Source organism: Linepithema humile, chromosome 8, assembly GCF_040581485.1.
Source record: "Linepithema humile isolate Giens D197 chromosome 8, Lhum_UNIL_v1.0, whole genome shotgun sequence".
NCBI classification, from domain to species: Eukaryota; Metazoa; Arthropoda; class Insecta; order Hymenoptera; family Formicidae; genus Linepithema; species Linepithema humile.
This window is the reverse complement of record NC_090135.1, coordinates 11,087,795-11,105,734: the sequence shown is the minus strand read 5'-3', so window position 1 is coordinate 11,105,734 and position 17,940 is coordinate 11,087,795. Positions and strand designations below refer to the sequence as shown.

Below are 17,940 nucleotides of genomic sequence, written 5' to 3'. Positions count from 1 at the left end.
GACACCGTGCGATCAGCCTCCCTTTTACATTTCAAAAACCATTACTTTGCGATCAATCCTGTTTGTTGTTCTTGCAATTGTTATCAAACGTTTCCATCAATGTTCAGTTTATGTTTGGAAATAGTATCACTTTTATTTACTTTCGAACACACGAACGTGTCGCACAATTTCGAGCAAAATGTATTTAGTTAAATTATTTTTACAAGATGTCTTTTTTATTATGGTTTCATTATAAAAATTTCAGTCAATATATATATATTCTTCCTCTTTTGATTTAGAATAAAATAAAATTTTTGACAATGTTAACAATTTTATGGCATACATTTTCAAGTTAATTTTTCTTTCTTAAACTTCAAATAAAGAATTTAACGTGATCTTTAACATGATAAATTTGTAACAATGTTAGCAGTTTTATTGTAAAAATTTCGAGACTAATCCTTCTCTCTTAAAGCCTAAATTTATTATCTTAAAATATTCAACAAGCAACAATAACAATTGCGCGTAACTTTCTTTATCATTTATATATTTATAAGTTTAATCTAGTAATTTACTAATAGCAGCAAACTTTAATGTGCGGCTTATACAACGTAATTCTCCGATGGAGCAATTTGCGAGTAACGTAACACTCCTAATGAATGATCGGATTATGCGAATTTTTGTGCCCCAAGACACGCGGACGTGCTTCATTAAATCGCCGACTAATGAAATCACACCGGATACCCCTCCCTCTCTTCTCCTGCCCCACGATGCCACTTCGGGCTAAAGCCGAGGGTTATTCGACCGAGGCCATCTACTTGACCCCAAGTGTGACGTATCTTGAACTGTGTGTCCGTATCTCGAACACACTTTGATAGATTTTTTCGAATATTTTTTTATTAAAGAAAACAGAGAAGAGGGTCAAAAGGTATGAGCGAAAATCCAGAATTCCAGTTCGAAACGTGAATTATAATGAGCAAGGGATAACGATGATAAATCGTAAAAGAGGGTGACAGATGGATAACGAAACCGGCGCGTTCGTCGCAAAAGCTTATCTTCAACTTTTAAATATGAAAAGTGTTAAATATCTCTTAAATCACTAGACTCCTTCAACGCGACGTCTCATTTTGCGAAGATTATTGAATTAAATAACGAACAATTTAAGCGGCAAATATTGAAGTTTCGTAGATGACGTATTTTTTTGTCCTTTCATTAATTATGAATTCGACGTCTTCCCCAACTGCTCAATCATTTTTTCCATTAATACTATGTACCTGCTTTCTCAATAAATAATATCCAATCATTGATGCAATTTGAGCAAGCCTGATCAATAAACTAATGAATGAAATATTCAATAAAAATATCGACTGAAGTTAGAAGTAATATGTCACTGTCGTGTTAGCATTCTCCCGTGAAACACACTCTTGTCGATATGCCGCAAGGAAATATATTCAAGGAGAACAAATCGCGGCATTTGGCACGAGGGATATCGCCGAAATTTCGTCACGCGAGGAAAGCAGCTGGCTTAATTTGCCGGCGCGCAGCTTATCGTGTCGAAATATTTGAGCGCAATTAGAAGCGATTAATAATCAACCCCTTCCGGTGATTCCCGTTTTCGCGAAGCATTATACAGTCGCGGCCTACATTTTCGTCATTAGTCTTTCGAGACCGTTTAATTCATTGACGAGATTTATCATGACGCGCTGAAATGGAAATTGACTCGCCGCAGCAAACTACAACTGTTCCGAGGTCACACAAGTTCGAAACAATCGAATCGATCGAAGCCAATGTCTGCGAAAGCCGAGAGTTCCTTACCTTTTAGGGATTGTTAAACTAACTTCATAATTTTAGACGATTAAAACCTTGAACTTTGAAGCGCGTAAAATGTTTGTAATGGTTGTGTGTGAAAGTTTCTTAAACTCCGAGAATTATTATACTAATAAGTTGAATGCAGTTGAACGTAGTCTGACTTTTTAGTGTATTTCTTATTTTTATTTAGAAATCTAAAGTAGTCTTGGAATACTAACAATCTATAATATGTGATAAGTTTAGCGAAACTAACGTTTATGAAAGTTAAAAATTTCTCATCTTTTAGGCATTTTTGCGTTCTAAGAATTTTGCAATTTTAGACGGTTGAAACTTTAAACTGTAAAACATAGAATGTTTGCAATCTCATATTTCTAGACCTTCAACCCGGAAATAGTTGCGTGGGAGTTTCTTAGATTCCAAGAATCATGATCATAATAAATCGTTTAATGTAGCTTATTTCGATTGTAATGTATTTTTTACAGAAAATAATAAAGAATTTTATAGAGTTATCTTACAATAACAAGTTATCGAACATAATAAAATACATATCAATCTATAATGTATAACGAATCGGCCGAAACTAACATCTGTACGAAAATCAGTCATTCTTATTTCTTAAATATTTTTTCCTTGAAAGAATCTTGTAATTTTAGACAATTGCAAATCTGAACTTTAAAGTGTAAAATGTAAATGTAAGCAAACTCATATATCTGGATTTTTAATAGTAAGCCGCTTAGTGCAGTTTCCGTCTTTTGATCTTTAATTTCTTTTTTTTTTACAAAAAGAACAATAAAAAATCTACAGTCATCCTCAAATGCTAACAAACACAGCAATCTATAATATGCAATATTTGCAAATAACTTGATTTTAAAATTTAATCTAAAAATATTTTACATGCAACTTTGTACGAAAAAAAAAATCTATGCGACTATATTAGGATTAAAATCTCGATCCCGCTCTAATTCCTTTTGATATAAAATTTATTCGTCTCGATGTTCCATATCCGCAAGCTTCGTAATTTACTGCCTCGTCTGATTGAAATCTTGAATACTCTCGATACCGCAAAATTTAGGGGCAGTTTATTTTGGTTAAGATACGACGTGAGCCGTTGCATTACCTTCAAACGCTGCTCCATATGTGTTTCGGCGCCATTTATTTCGTTCGCGCCCTGAACCGCATTGGAGTTTCGGCATACGTCGTCGGCGTAGTTTACTGTACACACATGAGGTGTATGCGCTCCGCAAGCGTATACCTAACGTGTGATACATGTGACCTCGTTCGCGAGCGAGCTGGGCTTGGCTTATTAAGACTGGTAATAAACTCTCGCTGCGTCCTCTCTGGACGATCATTATTATTTCAAGGGTTCGTTCGGAGAAATGATACAAGAACGGCGGCACGAAGACTCAATAACAGTTGAATCGTGCGCAAAAAGAATGTGATTACTTTCCAGTAATGTTAACAATGCAGACGAAAAGTTTAAGAAAAGACGCTGCGTTTCTGCCACATTTATTTTATCTGTTCCCGCTAAATCTGTACTCCGATTGACCCTGTATATATTTTTTAAGCGTAAAGATTGAAAATTTCTCTTTCTCTCTCTCACACACACACAATTTTGACTCTTACGATTTAATTTCTGCAATAATAAACTTCCTAATGGAAGGATTGATTGTAGTAGTGTTTCAACTATTCTGTTTTCGTCGTATTCTTTTTCCCGGCGGCATGCTTTGCCGCGCTGAAGAGTCCTGACAGAATGTCGATAGTAAAACTAGAAAGCGCGAGACGTACAGAATAACCAAGAAACATTACCGTGGAATACGTTTTGATATCGCAAACCAGGGAAAACATGCGTCACATGGGTAATCGAGGATTCGCGGAAGATGATAGATCACAGAGATAAAATAATTTCCCTAAATAAAAAAAAGTAGAAACAGTATATAGTTGTGATACAGAACATCTTTCTATTATAGCTGATTGTATCAAACTAAAATTCTTTTAATCTAATATTAATTGAGTAACACAGTTTTGTTGTCCATTCAGCGAAATCTGATTCGCGAAAAACCCTTTTTGCCAAGGAAAAACCACTTTCAAAGAAACTGTCATTAAAAAGAGACGTCCATTTTGTATATGACATTGCTATAAAATTGCGAGCAAACCGATTTCAATGTTCAGTCCATATAAATGCAAATAAACTGCATTTGAATAAATCGAGGTACAAAAACGCGCAGCGTGAATTGTTGAAATCAACCATCGGAAATTTGCAACCGATTCACAGCTCCGTTATCCGCGTGCGCAAAATGCGAGACGTGAAAAATCCAGTCGCGGACTCACGGCGTAAAATGCGTCGCGTCAAATGCAAAAACTCATTGCAACGCGACGCTATTTCGACAGGGCGGATCGATTATCGAGAATTCATTAAGGCAGGACATTACACTTGGTCACCGCTGCAGCCGAACTGTAATTATGCAAATTGGATACGCGTAGAAATGCGCCGTATTCAATTTCGTGCGCAAACCTTGCAATCAGCACGGAGCATGCTACATTAAAGGAAATCATACGAGAGTCCTCTTCTTGCGCTCGGATATTCGCAGCGAATTACACGAAGTTGTACGTAATACGAGCATGGCTTTCCGGCGATTGCGAATTAAGTCAAATTACGTTCAACCGCGCGATATAAATGTCGGATAAAATTAAATTTCATCCCTGCCGGCGCGCGCTGCTATTTATTTCTTCTTATAAAGGCGACAAATTGTTCACGACGCCGGGCGTTTTCTCGCTTCTAAAATTATCTCTTGACATTTGCATCCTAATGCATCTGTGGCGAGAGACGAAAATTTAAGGGTATTTTCAGTTGCTCGTGTTACAAAATATGCCGCGTGCCGCTGCACACTTTGCATGTATATTGCAGCGGCAGCCCCTCGCTTTCGCAAAACGTTTATCTTGAAAGTCGCATCGGAAAATATTATGGCGAGTATTGTCAACTCTTTTTTTTAGGGCGGCCGTTACGTTTGTGTGACGGAACGACATATCGTTGCATCAAGTAATTACAACTCTAAATGAACCTGCAGAAATTTTATGCTTTTACATAAAACTCTATAGTGATCGTTTGCAGTATTTAATTACATAATAATTAATACAATGAGCTGAGATTTGTTGTGTAAGATAATTTAAAATCGACTCTTAACAATTTTATTAAAAGCAAATATTTCTTTCTAGCATTGAAAAGAAGAACTTTTAATGAGTTTTAGAAACAAATTTCTAAACTTCTCCTTTGCAAAGTATTTTCTGCGCATATCCTACATTATACTCGAACGTTGGCACAGTCGAGCATGTTCGATCTTTTTGCAAATATTTAATTAATCATCAATTAATAATGTAATTTTACTTTAATTTCTGTTACGTAAATTTTAATCTTTATTATGTAATATACGAAAGGATAAAAAATTATATCTTTAATAATGATGAACTTTTAAATGCCCAGCTACTGAAACGTTTATCTTAATATTCTTCACAAATAATCTTGTTGAAAATGTTTCAAAGTTTGCGTGGAAACCGATCACTGATTGTGTTCATGATGTTGAGCGCGATACTCACGCTGTCGCCCGCGGGGCAAACGGTGATTAATGCCGCAAAATTATCCCGGTAATTAGCGGAAAAACCATTTTTTTTTTCGACCGCCGCAATTAATTACACGCTGCATAAATCCTCCCGGCGAGAATTGTGCGGGTCTTAAAGTAATCCGCTAAGCAACTCCTTTTGAGCGGCAGGTCGAAAGAATCCCTTTGAAACTCTTTATTGTCGTAACACCGACACGGCAATCTCTATGATAATGCCGGGAGTTTGCGGGCATCAAAGTTTGTGAAAGATTCAAAGCGCCAAAAGGTCAACGTCTCCCACGCACGAATTATTACATACATTGCAGTACTCGCAATTATCGTACTTCTCGAATACGAAGGTCTCCCTAACGAACGTACAAACTGCTCCTTCGACGCAGCGCGCCATGCAAAATTCACATGACACGTATTTCGAGATCAGCGATTGTCAAGTCGCATAACAAACTTCGACCAACAGCAGTTCTCACTTAAGCAGAACAACAAGAGGCTATAGAGTCGTTATTTATTCTTACGCAGTCCACATATTTGCATTCTCCCGAAGCCGGACTCGCGTGATTGTTTGTTTACGTCGCGAAAACTGATAGAAACCGCGGAATTCGCGCGTATCGTTCGTCTGAAAAAAATCCGTCGCGGAACGATATCGAAGTAAACGAGCGAAAATGTGGCGAATCGCCCGAAGACACCCAGTACACTTGTTACAATTATATCACGTCGTGAATCACCGCTTGCTTGTTGCTCTTGGCAGTCGGCGAGCAAATGATGCAGTTCGGCGACTGTATGCGCGTACTTCGGTCGTGCGTGTATATATATATATCGGGACGACGACTGATAAACGATTTATTATGACGTCACACGGCAACGAAAGCCACCGCGGACGACGGCGACTTGACATAAATGCCGGCCGGTCTTCAAACGAGCAACGTCACTCGCCGGGACGGTCGATACGCAGCTATAATCTGTTTAAAAAACCAGGTGACGCTTAAAGATTAATCGCGAATGGAACCCGTAATCGGAGCCCGAACCCGAGCGGCACGCCCGGATTGTCCCGACCTGTCGTAATAATTTAACTAGCCGCTGCCACGCGACCTTTCGCTGATAATACGTTCACATGCGTGTCTGGGACACGCCACGGGAGAATTGGTCCCGTCCTGCGGGATGCCACTTTATTCCGCTGTGGGGTAAAGTAACAGATATCTGTCACCGAAGGATTCGTATGTCGCGTTAGTATCGAACGAAGAGATAACATCACGCGCACGGCGCAGCGTAACCTTCTGATAATTTAAATAATTCAAATTCTCGTGAAATGGATATGACAAATTGCTTAACGCACATAAACATCGTAATAAAATAAAATTACGAACAAATATATTGATAGATATAATAAATAAAATTGTTTGAACAGTTATATTAATGATATTTTATCACGAAAGAAAAAAAAGTTACATAAATGACTTAATAACTTGCTTCTTTTCGCAGATGCGATATGCCAATTGTATTTTTTTTTTTTTTTTTAATGAAGCAATTTCTTTATAGAAGTAAACTTTTTGCGTCATTGTATGTTTGTATCACAATATTTAATTAAAAGTATCGATAATAAGTCGCAAAATTGAAATGTGAACAATTTATCTAGAGAAAAATTATAAATCCACACCCTCAGAGATGGTGGAGATTTTTCTTTTATAATTACCGGATTACACTGTTAATGATAAGAATATTACTGGTTTCCGAAGCGGAGACAGCGCAACACGTATACCGCGGTCTCTATTTGCAACATGTACACGCGAAACTTCCATTTGTGACGCGAGCTTAACGACTTAAAGAGCTTAAAGAGAGGGTCCCGCCGACGTATCCAATGATCTCCGCCGTTGTCGTATAATGGCACGAGACAGGATTTTGAGCTAGAGAGATGAACTAGAGGGAAGGGGTATTCCTCTTGAATTATAACGTACGAGACAGCGAAATCGATGCGAAACCCGAATCCGAACGGACGATAAAACAAATCCAACAGACTCAGTTTTTACTATCGCGTAGCTTTCACCGCGGAAGACAGTAACTCTTCGTATTGTGATTGGCGTGTAATCCGGTAATTATAAAAAAAAAAAACTTCGCACTGCTTCTGAAAGATACTATAAATTTATAATTTCCTTCCAAATGAATATTTTATACTTTAATTTACTTGCGCGTCGTACACTTTTCCCGGGAAGATAACAAGTGATATTTGTGTGTTGTAAATTTATTAAAAGGTAAACCGCCGTGATTGCTATGTTTAATTTTAAATTGGAAAAAATCGGCACAACTGATAATAAAGTCTCTTAAATTCTTCTTGATATTTTTTTCATGTTTTAGATTTTTCCAAGTTGTTTTCTTTGGAATATTTTTCCGCGTGTATTGTTTCATTATAATCGCATTAGCTATCCGGATATTTTGATGTTCTTTTTTCTTTATCAAAGTCACGGAGCTAGCTTGCTGCTCCTACTATAAAACGTAGCGTAATAGAAAAACGCGGAATATGTAGCTTGAAGCGCAAATGCACGGACAACCTGAGATCGATACGTGACTCGAGACGTGCCATCGCGGACAGATCTTCGGTACACATCGTTAACGATGAAAACGCGATTGCATGTTTGTCACGATCGTCGTTACGCGAGCGTAGCTCGTAGCTGAAGATACGAGAAATTGGCTTTCGTTCGGTTTTTACAAGCGCTTCTAGATATCACAAATTCAGAAAGATCAAACATCGCGGCGCTAGATACCCAAAGTTTCCAAGTAGTAAAACGCTGTAGTTCCGTTTCCCGCGAACTCGAAGTTTGATATACGCGACTACCTCGCAACTCGTAAATTATCAATTTGCCGTAATATTTCATTTGCAAAAAGAAAATAAATGTCAAGGTACATATGCGATATTTGAAAAGGGGTTCCCGGATACATTATATAAAATACTAAGATGACTTGTGATCTAAATTGTTCAAACTATTCAACAAACTTCAACATCAGTTAAAGAATTTCTTTTTACAAGAGAGGAAAATTACATATACAATATATGTGTACGAGATATGATAAAGTTCGCAAACTAATTTTTTTTCTATGAATATGTGATAACTTTACAGAGAAAATACGTATGTTATAACAATAACCTCATAGAATAATCACCAGTAGCACAGTTGACTTTGGCCAATTCAGAGAACTAATTACTGTAATAACGTGTCCTTGTTTTGACGGAAAGCGACGGCGGATGTGGCCGACACATTGTTAGAACAAAGGGCAAATGTGAAATTTTCAGAGAAGCTTCTTAGCGAAAGGAAAACTGGATCCGAAATCCATGAAACAATATGTAGAGTCCACAAAGATAAAGCTACGGGGGAAATGTTTTGATGACGTCGAAGATGGTGGTCATAAAAGCAATCCCAAAAGATGAGTTCTAGGAATACTATCAGACGTAAAAAAAAACTAGGGTTTGTGTATTGCATCATAAAAGGGGATCCTTCGAAGATAAAAGTGGTCGATGCGCTGTCAATCATCAATAATGCACGAAGAAGAAAAAAATAAGCGAACTCAATTATCAGATCTATACATATACATAAGTACAGGCATATACGTATAAGATATCGATCATTTTCTGTCATTTCTGTTTATGATTTTTTTAACCATGATTTCTATGATTTTGCATTTTGATTCGGTTTTATTAATCAACTTTTTAACTAACCAATCGAATTTTAAACATTCGGATTTCTTGGAATTTTTTAATCGCTAGTATAATTCGTAAATGTGTAATTTAATATAAATTACATAATATATAATTGTCACAATTAGTATTATTATGGTTATCATAATAATTAATGCATATCGCAATAAATAATAACAAACTACGATGCACTAGTTAAAATACGTTGACGCATGAGAAATCATTATGAAGCTTTCAGCGGAGCACTATGATGTGCATCATGCAACTGTAAATTAGATAATGCTGCCAAGCAGGAAGAAACAACAACTCTGCGCCAGATTTTCTCGCATCTCAGTCTTTCAATGCACTTCCTCATGCTCCCTTTTATCCCTCTCGCGTACACTCGAGCATCCGGCGGGCTTTTCACGTCGAGCTGAAAAAAAAATCTACTTTCCGGATGCGAGAACCGCGGTGAAAATAAATCGACACGCTGAAATAACGCGAAACCAAGTTTTCATTGTTCATAAATTATCGAAGATGTCTCGTGAAAAGACTGCGAAATTCACCCACGATTTTTGTTTATGAAAACTTTACACGCAACTTGATTGACTTGGTTGAGATAAAAGAAATTAATCAATAGCAAAGAGAAAGTTTAAATCAAAATATAAAAATATAATAAAAAATTTAATTTGTCGCTTATATTATCTGCGTAAATAATTTCAGAATTGGTGTATTATAAGAATACTCTTTGGAAAAAAAAGAAAAATTAAATTAAAATAAAGTAAGATCATAAAAAGTGCGTCTATGTTTTCTTAAGGTGCTCGTGTTATAACAAAGCTTGATAAAAGTCTAACAACCGCCGCGATATAATAGAATTCACAATGAATGGCGGAAAAGCGCCGGCGTGATGCTTTCTTGCAATTGCGAGCGTAGTTAGAAATGATATGCAGAACTGAGACCGAGAAAAGCGGAAAATAGATGGAAGATATACAAATGAGAATGAAATAATCGTCAGGATGTATGAACTACTCTACTAAATAGAGTTACGCAAGTTATTATTTCTGTTCTTATTAATGAATCTTTGTTCATAATTTAAACAATTTTTGTCCATTATTTAGATGATTTGTTTTTTCGAAACAAGACTTTAAAAATAAAATACATTTATTAATAAAATTATCTCTTATATTTAAAAATATCTAAAATTATTATCTTCTGTTATTATTTTTATTTCAGATTATTTTCTGTCAACAGTTTATTTATAGTAAAGTAGCTGAAACATTTGCATCTCACTTTAAACTACAAAAGAAATCATCATTTCTTAAATATTTGTATTTATTTAGACAAAAAATAATTTAATGGAACAAATAACGATAGTTCTAAAATATTTTATATATTAATTACTGTAAAAAATCAAGATCAATTTTTTTTATTAATTTTATCAATTTTGATACTTTCACTATATTTTTATTATAGAGATTTCTATTATATCTAACGATTGTTTATTTGTGAAATAAAAGTGAAATAATTTATTTCACTTTTAAGATATAATTTCAGTGCAAGAAATCTTAATCGAAAAAGGAACGAATGAATAAAAGAAGAGTAGAATTGTTAAGGGTAAGATTTTAGGTAAGATATATCCGTATATCGTGATAATTCGCGCTCGAGAGGGAGCAGAGAGAAAGATATATCGATAAATGGAATGAATGGAGTTTTTGCCGGCCCGCTTCTGTTCTTCCTTCTAAAAAATTTCGATTCTTTTCTAGAGAAAGAATGTTGCTCGATACCGCTAAAACAAATAGCATCTATTTTTTTCAGCAGAACGTGACTTGTAATAAAAACAGAAGGCGAATGTATCAAAGAGGCACATTTGAGAAAAGTGTTATATATATTATATGTTTGACGCGAATTAAGTTTCCAACAGCTTGAAAGCTTGACGAATAAAATTAATCACGTAAAATATCTAAATTGTTTAAAAATTAAACGTAAAAAGAATTTAAAAAAGAAATTGATCGAAGAGATGGCTAATTGAAGCAAATGCCAATAATCTGGAGCTGTCTTGTCGATATAGCTTCTGCAATAGTGTCATAAGTGCAATGACCCCAGACATAATGCATCGTCGGATAACTCCAGCCGCTTTACGTCGCTATATTTGACTTTGAAGGGTCGCCGGCACGACGGACAAACGCGTCCCGTAATTCTTTCTCCGATTCAATAATCCGCTCCGTATATTCGGCAGCCGCGAGAATTATGCAACGCCAATTTTACGCGGTTGCTCCGCGAGAGGGTATCGACCCGCGAAGCTGCTCCCGAAAAACCCCGGACGAGACTACGTTCTGTGCATCTAGCCGCAAATACGAATCGATAATACGGAATTTTCCACTTTCAAATTTCTGAAATCTTCAAATTCTCATCGTAGCTTTAGATATTTTTAGTTAAATTTATAGTTAAAAAAAGAAATGGCAATTTAAACAACAATTTTGGATCTTAAATAAAAGTCAAACATCCCTCTAACGAAAAAAAAATACTAGCCGACGAGAGGTAAAATGATTTCGAGGTGTCTGATGTACGTGTCTTCATTCGAGGTGAAATAAAATACATTTCAGGAGAGATCGATAAACTGCATTTAGCGCGGAGCCGAACAAGCTACCCGCGATAGCGCGCCGCCGAAGCAAGTCTCTAGGGTAATCGACCTCGAAATCATTGCCAGAGCATTCCCTGGTTAGACACTAACCTACAATCCGCATGCGTTTATTTTTCCTCGCCAGCGTATTACGTGACTTGGACTTTCGTTGATCACGTAATCGATTCCCGACAGTCATCGATGCCATTAATCAACCCTGGTCCGCCGCCGAATTGCCCCAGCAAATAATAACTAGAGAGTGGCTAAATATAGCTATGATATCAATAAAACGTGCACATGGCCGAGTCGTCGTAGTTTAACGCGTTGAAAACACTTAACTCTAAGTTTACGAAAAAAAAAAAAGAAACAGGACGCTCGGTTTCCGCGTTTCTTCTCAGCATAGCTGCGTATTTAAAAGTTTATATGTTTCCCGACAACATTGCGGTGAAATTCGCGGAAATTTATGAAAAAGCGGTTTCGTGAAATATAAAAGTTCTGACTCCAAAATAATTTATATCGTACATGATGTGTGAAATTTCTAATGTGTGTCGTGCTTAGTCGAAACGCATAAATTAAATTACATAACGTTAATATATCATAGCATTATCCTAATAAAGATAATCTTATCGTATCATCGCACTGAGAAAAATAGATATGTTGTGTTATCTGCACACATTTGGAAATGACTCTTTACGATGCTCCAAATAGATTAAAAATTATTCATAGCTCCATCGGATGGTAGTTATATCAACACATAAAAGAAAAGTTCTTATTCTTATCGCGCCTTTCATGCTAAATATAGCTCATTTTCACCGCACGTGTTGAACATGGTTATGTATTACCGAATAAATCTCAAAGTCATGCCGCATTTAGCAGTAAATCTAACGTTAAATGACAGAAAAAATCGTTACGTGGGATAAACTTTTCAAACGCGATTAACTGAAGGTAGCTATAAAGGCAGAAAAAAAGAGAGAGGGAGAGAGCTAACGAGACAGGACAGATAGAATCCAACGCAGGAGTTCATCCTCGCGGAAGTCACGTGTCCGTTGAAAATCCCGATAATAAAACTTTTCAGCGAATAGACGTGTATTCGTAAAACAGAATGATTTTCAATTGTAATCGCTGGAAAATTTTTGAACTATAAATCTAAGAACAATAAAATTTTCAAGCACTATATATTTAACTCTTAATTGTTATAATTATTCGTTAGTTATTAATTAATTTAATTTATTATTCAATAGCTTTAGTTTTCATTTTAGTAACAAATGCTATTATTCCTGATACGACAAAATAACGTTAATGAGAAATTTTGAAAAGCATCAACATTTATCAGAAAGATCAATTATATTGTTTTCGATCGTGACAAACGATCGAAATATACGATCGAATATGATAAATAAAAAAACTGATCACATAGAGAATCACAAAGGAACTGAAAAGATAAGTTGCGTGAATAACTATTCTGTAAGATTGAGAAGTTCAATGCATCGACATTATATTGCTTTTTCATGTCTTTACGAACAAAATTTTTTACATGCACAACAAGGAAAAAGTCAGAGGATTATTTAAACCGAAGCACGAATTGTGCATCGAGTTCTCCGACACGTTCTGAAATATCACCGCACAGAAGCGGCTGCTGTAAGGATTGAAGTTCAAGACAATTCGCAAGTTCTCTGGAACTTCGTAAACAGCACGTTCTTCCTTCTTTCAAAGTGCACTCGAAGAGAGCAAGAGGATGGGTGTGAGATGGCGGGAGGGGGGGGGGGGGAGGAATGAAAGTCGCGCGTGGCAGCGCGGATCCGTGGTTCGTTGAACCCTTCTTACCTTAACGTCCCCTCGCGCCGAAGCAACGGCAGCACGCAGCCAGCACGTTCATCCCTGCGCCGCGTTGCATCGCCGCCCTACCCTTCTTCCGCCGGTCGTATCACCGTCCTCACCCTCCCCCCCGGCCCCAAATTTTTTTCAAAGCGCACACAACGATGCACGAGGCGGCGAGTCACGCGGCAACATAATTCTCACGCGGGGGTTGAAAACACTCCTCCACTCCCACGGCCGCGAATGCACACGACGCGCGCGACGTGGTCAGCGCCAAGACCGACCCGCCGCAAAACTCGCCGGTAACTCGCGTTAAAAAAAATGAGAAATGTACGTGAGCGGGGGTCGGGGGGAAAACGGGGCGGGAGAAGAAAGAAGGAGAGACAGAGAGAGATAGAGAGAGAGGGAGAGAAAACAGAGCAGCGCGCGTGGGTTGTCGGACGAGCCGGCGACCGACGAGACACACCACGACGGACTGGAAACGAGGGTAGAAACGTGGTTGCCCGTCGCTACGCCCTCGTGCGCCGTCGGCCGGCCTCGGCACGCTCCGTCGAGCCGCGTCGCGACGCTCCGCGCCGCGATGTGCGGTATCAGGGCCGTCGCACCCGCCTGTGGCGCCATTGGGGTCACGTGTGGCGTGGGCGCGCGGGGGTTTACGCGGGGGGTTGATGCACCGCGCGCGCTGCAATTTCCAATCCGCGCGCCGCGGTCACCGGCTTTTCGGAGCACCGCTCCACGATGTATCGATTATTGACTCTCTAGCGTGCACACTATTCGATTTTTACGCGAACTATGGGTTCGCTCCAAGGCGGAGGCGAAATAAAAATAGATGCCTGATAAGAATATATGAATCGGAATAATTGTATCTTGGAATTTACGATACTGTCTCCGCATCACTCTCGGAATCGAAAACACCGCACTTTTCCGAGTTTTCAAGAAGCCATAATTCTAACCGTTCAAAGTTTAACAAGTTATTAAGTGAAGCTATAAAAATATCGCAGGAAAATAAAAGCAAGAAAACTATTATTAAAAAACATCGCACCGTATTATTCATCGAGAAGTCCTTTGTGAAAAAAAATAAAACTTTCAGCGCAAATTAAGGTTTCAATTGTTATTAAAGTCGCCGAAAGAAATGCGTTCCGATCTAGTGATTGATCAACCTGATTAACGCGGATTTCACCGCGTGAGCTTATTGGTGAGAAAAAATAGACGCAACAAGAATATCGCACACGAGAATATCGATCCTCGTTCCGAGCCGCCTCCGTAGTCACTTTGCCTCATGATTAATCTAACGATTGCCATCCTTAATTTAAGCACCGGAGTCTGCAACAATATTATTCCCTACGTTCCTCGTGCGGATCGATCGGAAGCATTATTGCCATATCGATTTCAACAAATAGCCAGGGCGTAGTACACGGTCGGAAAAGAGGAAATCGATTCCGGTGTGTACGCGCCTCACAATTCCAGATCTCATTTCCAATAATCAATTTCTCAAAAATAGAACGCAATATATTTTTCTCGATTCCGTAGGAATTAACAGCATCATCGTTGTCCGCCAATGCTGCATTATGCTGAATTGTTAATTACTTATTCACAGTTGACTAAAGTAATTTCTGCGTAAACGCTTTAAAAGCTCAAGATAATTTGATATCGCAAAATTACCGCAATCGTTTCGAAATAATTACATTTTATCAGCGTTTTTGTAATGAGCGCGCACTTTCGTTTCACCGACGCCGATGTAATTCCGCAAAATTAATATACGACTGAGTAATTACGAGCGCATGCGAGGCCACTACATAAACCCGCGTGCACACGCCGAATGCGATTACGAAGTACGCCATAAATAATACCTCCGACGAGACCCACGATGCCGTGGCGTAACGGAAGATTTCCCGACGGAATTTCTCGGACCTCGAAAGATGGAATCAGCCGCAAATATTCGCTTTATCGCGTGCTTCGCTCGTCCTTCTGCAAACGGATTAACTCGTCTGCCGCGGGATAATCTCCTCTAAACAACAATTTTGCCTCTCCACTTCTTCGAAACAAATCATTGTATTGCATATAAAGACTCACCGTTGTAGAGCACAGCCGAAGAGTCTGGACAGCATCGCAGCTGAAGAATCTGGTCAACACTGCAGCTGAGAAATCTGGTGAAACCATTTGGTAGAAATCTGTAAAAAAAAAAAAAATTGCTGTAATTAAATGTGCATAAAAAATTAAGTAATTTGCAAAGCAATTAAAAATTTCACAGCGGCAATTGTGAATAAAAATTATATACCAAATCTATTTAGTTATACGTATAATTAGAAAGAAACAATTTTTATAAAAATCTGATTTAACGATACGCCGTTTGTACACTTGAGTGTTATTGAATATTGAACGAAATTGTGATAAAAAAGAAAATAACTTGTTTAGCGGTGCTCACAATTAATGCGAATGTTATAATTGATATTAAAAGATAGAAATAAATAGATAATTATAAATGCTATTGGCTACTTTCTGAAATTGATCATTCTCTATGATCAAATTAACCTAACCTAGCTTATATGAAAAAATATCCACTGATGTAATCCGTAATATAACTCTAAAACTTACTCACCTATCAACTTTTCAGCGATATAATCCATCACTTGTTATTATTCCAAACACTAAATTTACATTGTATTTATTATTATTTACGATGCGATAAAATTAGACACTCCCGAACGCGCACTTTCAATATATATTCGACAGAATAGCATTCCGGATTAAAAAATACTGAACATAAATATTATTCAAAGAGTTAATTTATCGTCTTTTGCTTTATTGCGTCAACCGACAATTCGATACTTTGACAGACGGAGTCAATGATAACGCGATTTCGAACGACACGAATCGCGATTAACACACATTCACTTTACGAATACCGAAAAGTAAGGTTAAATTCGCAGACCGCGACTATATAAAGTAACTCACTTACTTTCCGCGACAATTGCTCGTCGCCACTATTAACTTCGCGCGATTAAAAAGTTTGAAAGACGTAGACAATTTCATACCGATGCTAACGAAACATACAATGTCCGACATGACGGAGCAAAAACGATTGGCTTTTCAAACGCCGAAAAACTCACATAATCGCGATCGTGCGCACCAAATAATACTCCACGACGATCACTCGCGGTCTAATTTCGATAATACAGGTATTTATTGCACGCGGAACTCACTTTGAACAAAAAAAAGCGCGAAACGCAGGACGATACTCGCTAACGTCCGACACTCTCACCGTCGCCCTACGAACTATCAACTGAACTAAGCGCGACTGCGAAATAGATCTCTCGTGACGTCACGATCGACGGCCGCGTTCACAAAATACAATTATTATATCCTCTTGGACAAAAATTTCCTATAACTCCCTAACGTTAGAGTTTAGATCCACCAATCAAATTGTGTTATTATGGGCCTAGCTGTTATGTTTATCTTATTTATAAACGCGCTAGACCGGTGGAATTTTGTTTACTTTACGCTTCAATGACCGTGATGTTTCCTGGAAGGCGAATTTCCTAGAAACCGACGATTTACGTGAAGAAATCGTGAGAAACATGAAATGAAATATCTAACAAATAAATAACGCGCGACGATCGTCCGAAATACCTCCCAACACTTTGATCACTAGCGAAATATGATATAAGAAATATGATTAAAGAAATTTGAGAAAAGAGCCGACGCGCGCGGTTTCGAATAAAGAATCACGGCTGCGATGTAAAGAATCGACGCGAATGTCGGAAGACGTAGTTGCGATTATATAAACTAAAATAATATTCCACGCCAATTGTCCTCCTCTTGATTCGATAATTCCGAGATTTGTTGCGTGCGGAATTCACTTCGAGCGAAGAAAAACGCGCGAAACGCAGAACGATACTTGCTCACGTTAAATATCTTTGTCATTGTTCTATGATCTTCTAAATAGATCGCATGACGTCACGTTCATACGATGATAATGCATGTTTACGATTACGTTTGAATGCTCAATTTTTTTATATTACATTTTTAATCAAAACTCTCTTCGGATTTTTGATAAATTAAAATCGTCCTCATGCGTGTTTCAAAAAGTTCTCTTAATTAAAATGTTTTTACTGATAAATAATAAAATAAATAAAAATCATATAATAAATGCCAATTTCACAATCACAAGCAACAAATATCAGGGACACTGCCGTGAATTTTATAAGAAAGATGTAGAGCTTATGATACACATCGCTCACGTTGATGCTTATGAAATATGCTGCTTACGAAACATTTTTTTCAATTTTCACGTGTTTCTATTTTACAAAACTTTGCACCGGCAGATAGAATCCGACAAACTCGTCGACACAATGGTGACAATTTCCTTCCACGAGACACAAATTGTTATTTCGTACTTTTACATATGTAAGACGCCATACCGTAAATTTATTCGTGTGAAAAATGCG

The 17,940-nt window shown here is 37.7% G+C and overlaps 1 protein-coding gene across 3 annotated transcripts in view; it reads right to left on the bottom strand.

Moving 5' to 3' along the window:
* SK (small conductance calcium-activated potassium channel) overlaps nucleotides 1-17,586 on the bottom strand; it is a 156,285-nt gene extending 138,699 nt beyond the window's left edge. Inside the window, exons 1-2 of one of the 3 annotated variants that reach the window (XM_012369729.2) lie at nucleotides 16,092-17,586; nucleotides 15,566-15,663 (exon numbers count right to left, since the gene is read on the bottom strand). The gene's annotated coding sequence lies outside the window, so the exon portion shown is untranslated. Of the gene's footprint in view, nucleotides 1-13,501; nucleotides 13,975-15,565; nucleotides 15,664-16,091 lie in introns of those variants that run through there. The other 2 variants (XM_067360474.1, XM_067360473.1) reach the window with 2 other exon arrangements.
* Between the last annotated feature and the right edge of the window lie 354 nt (nucleotides 17,587-17,940).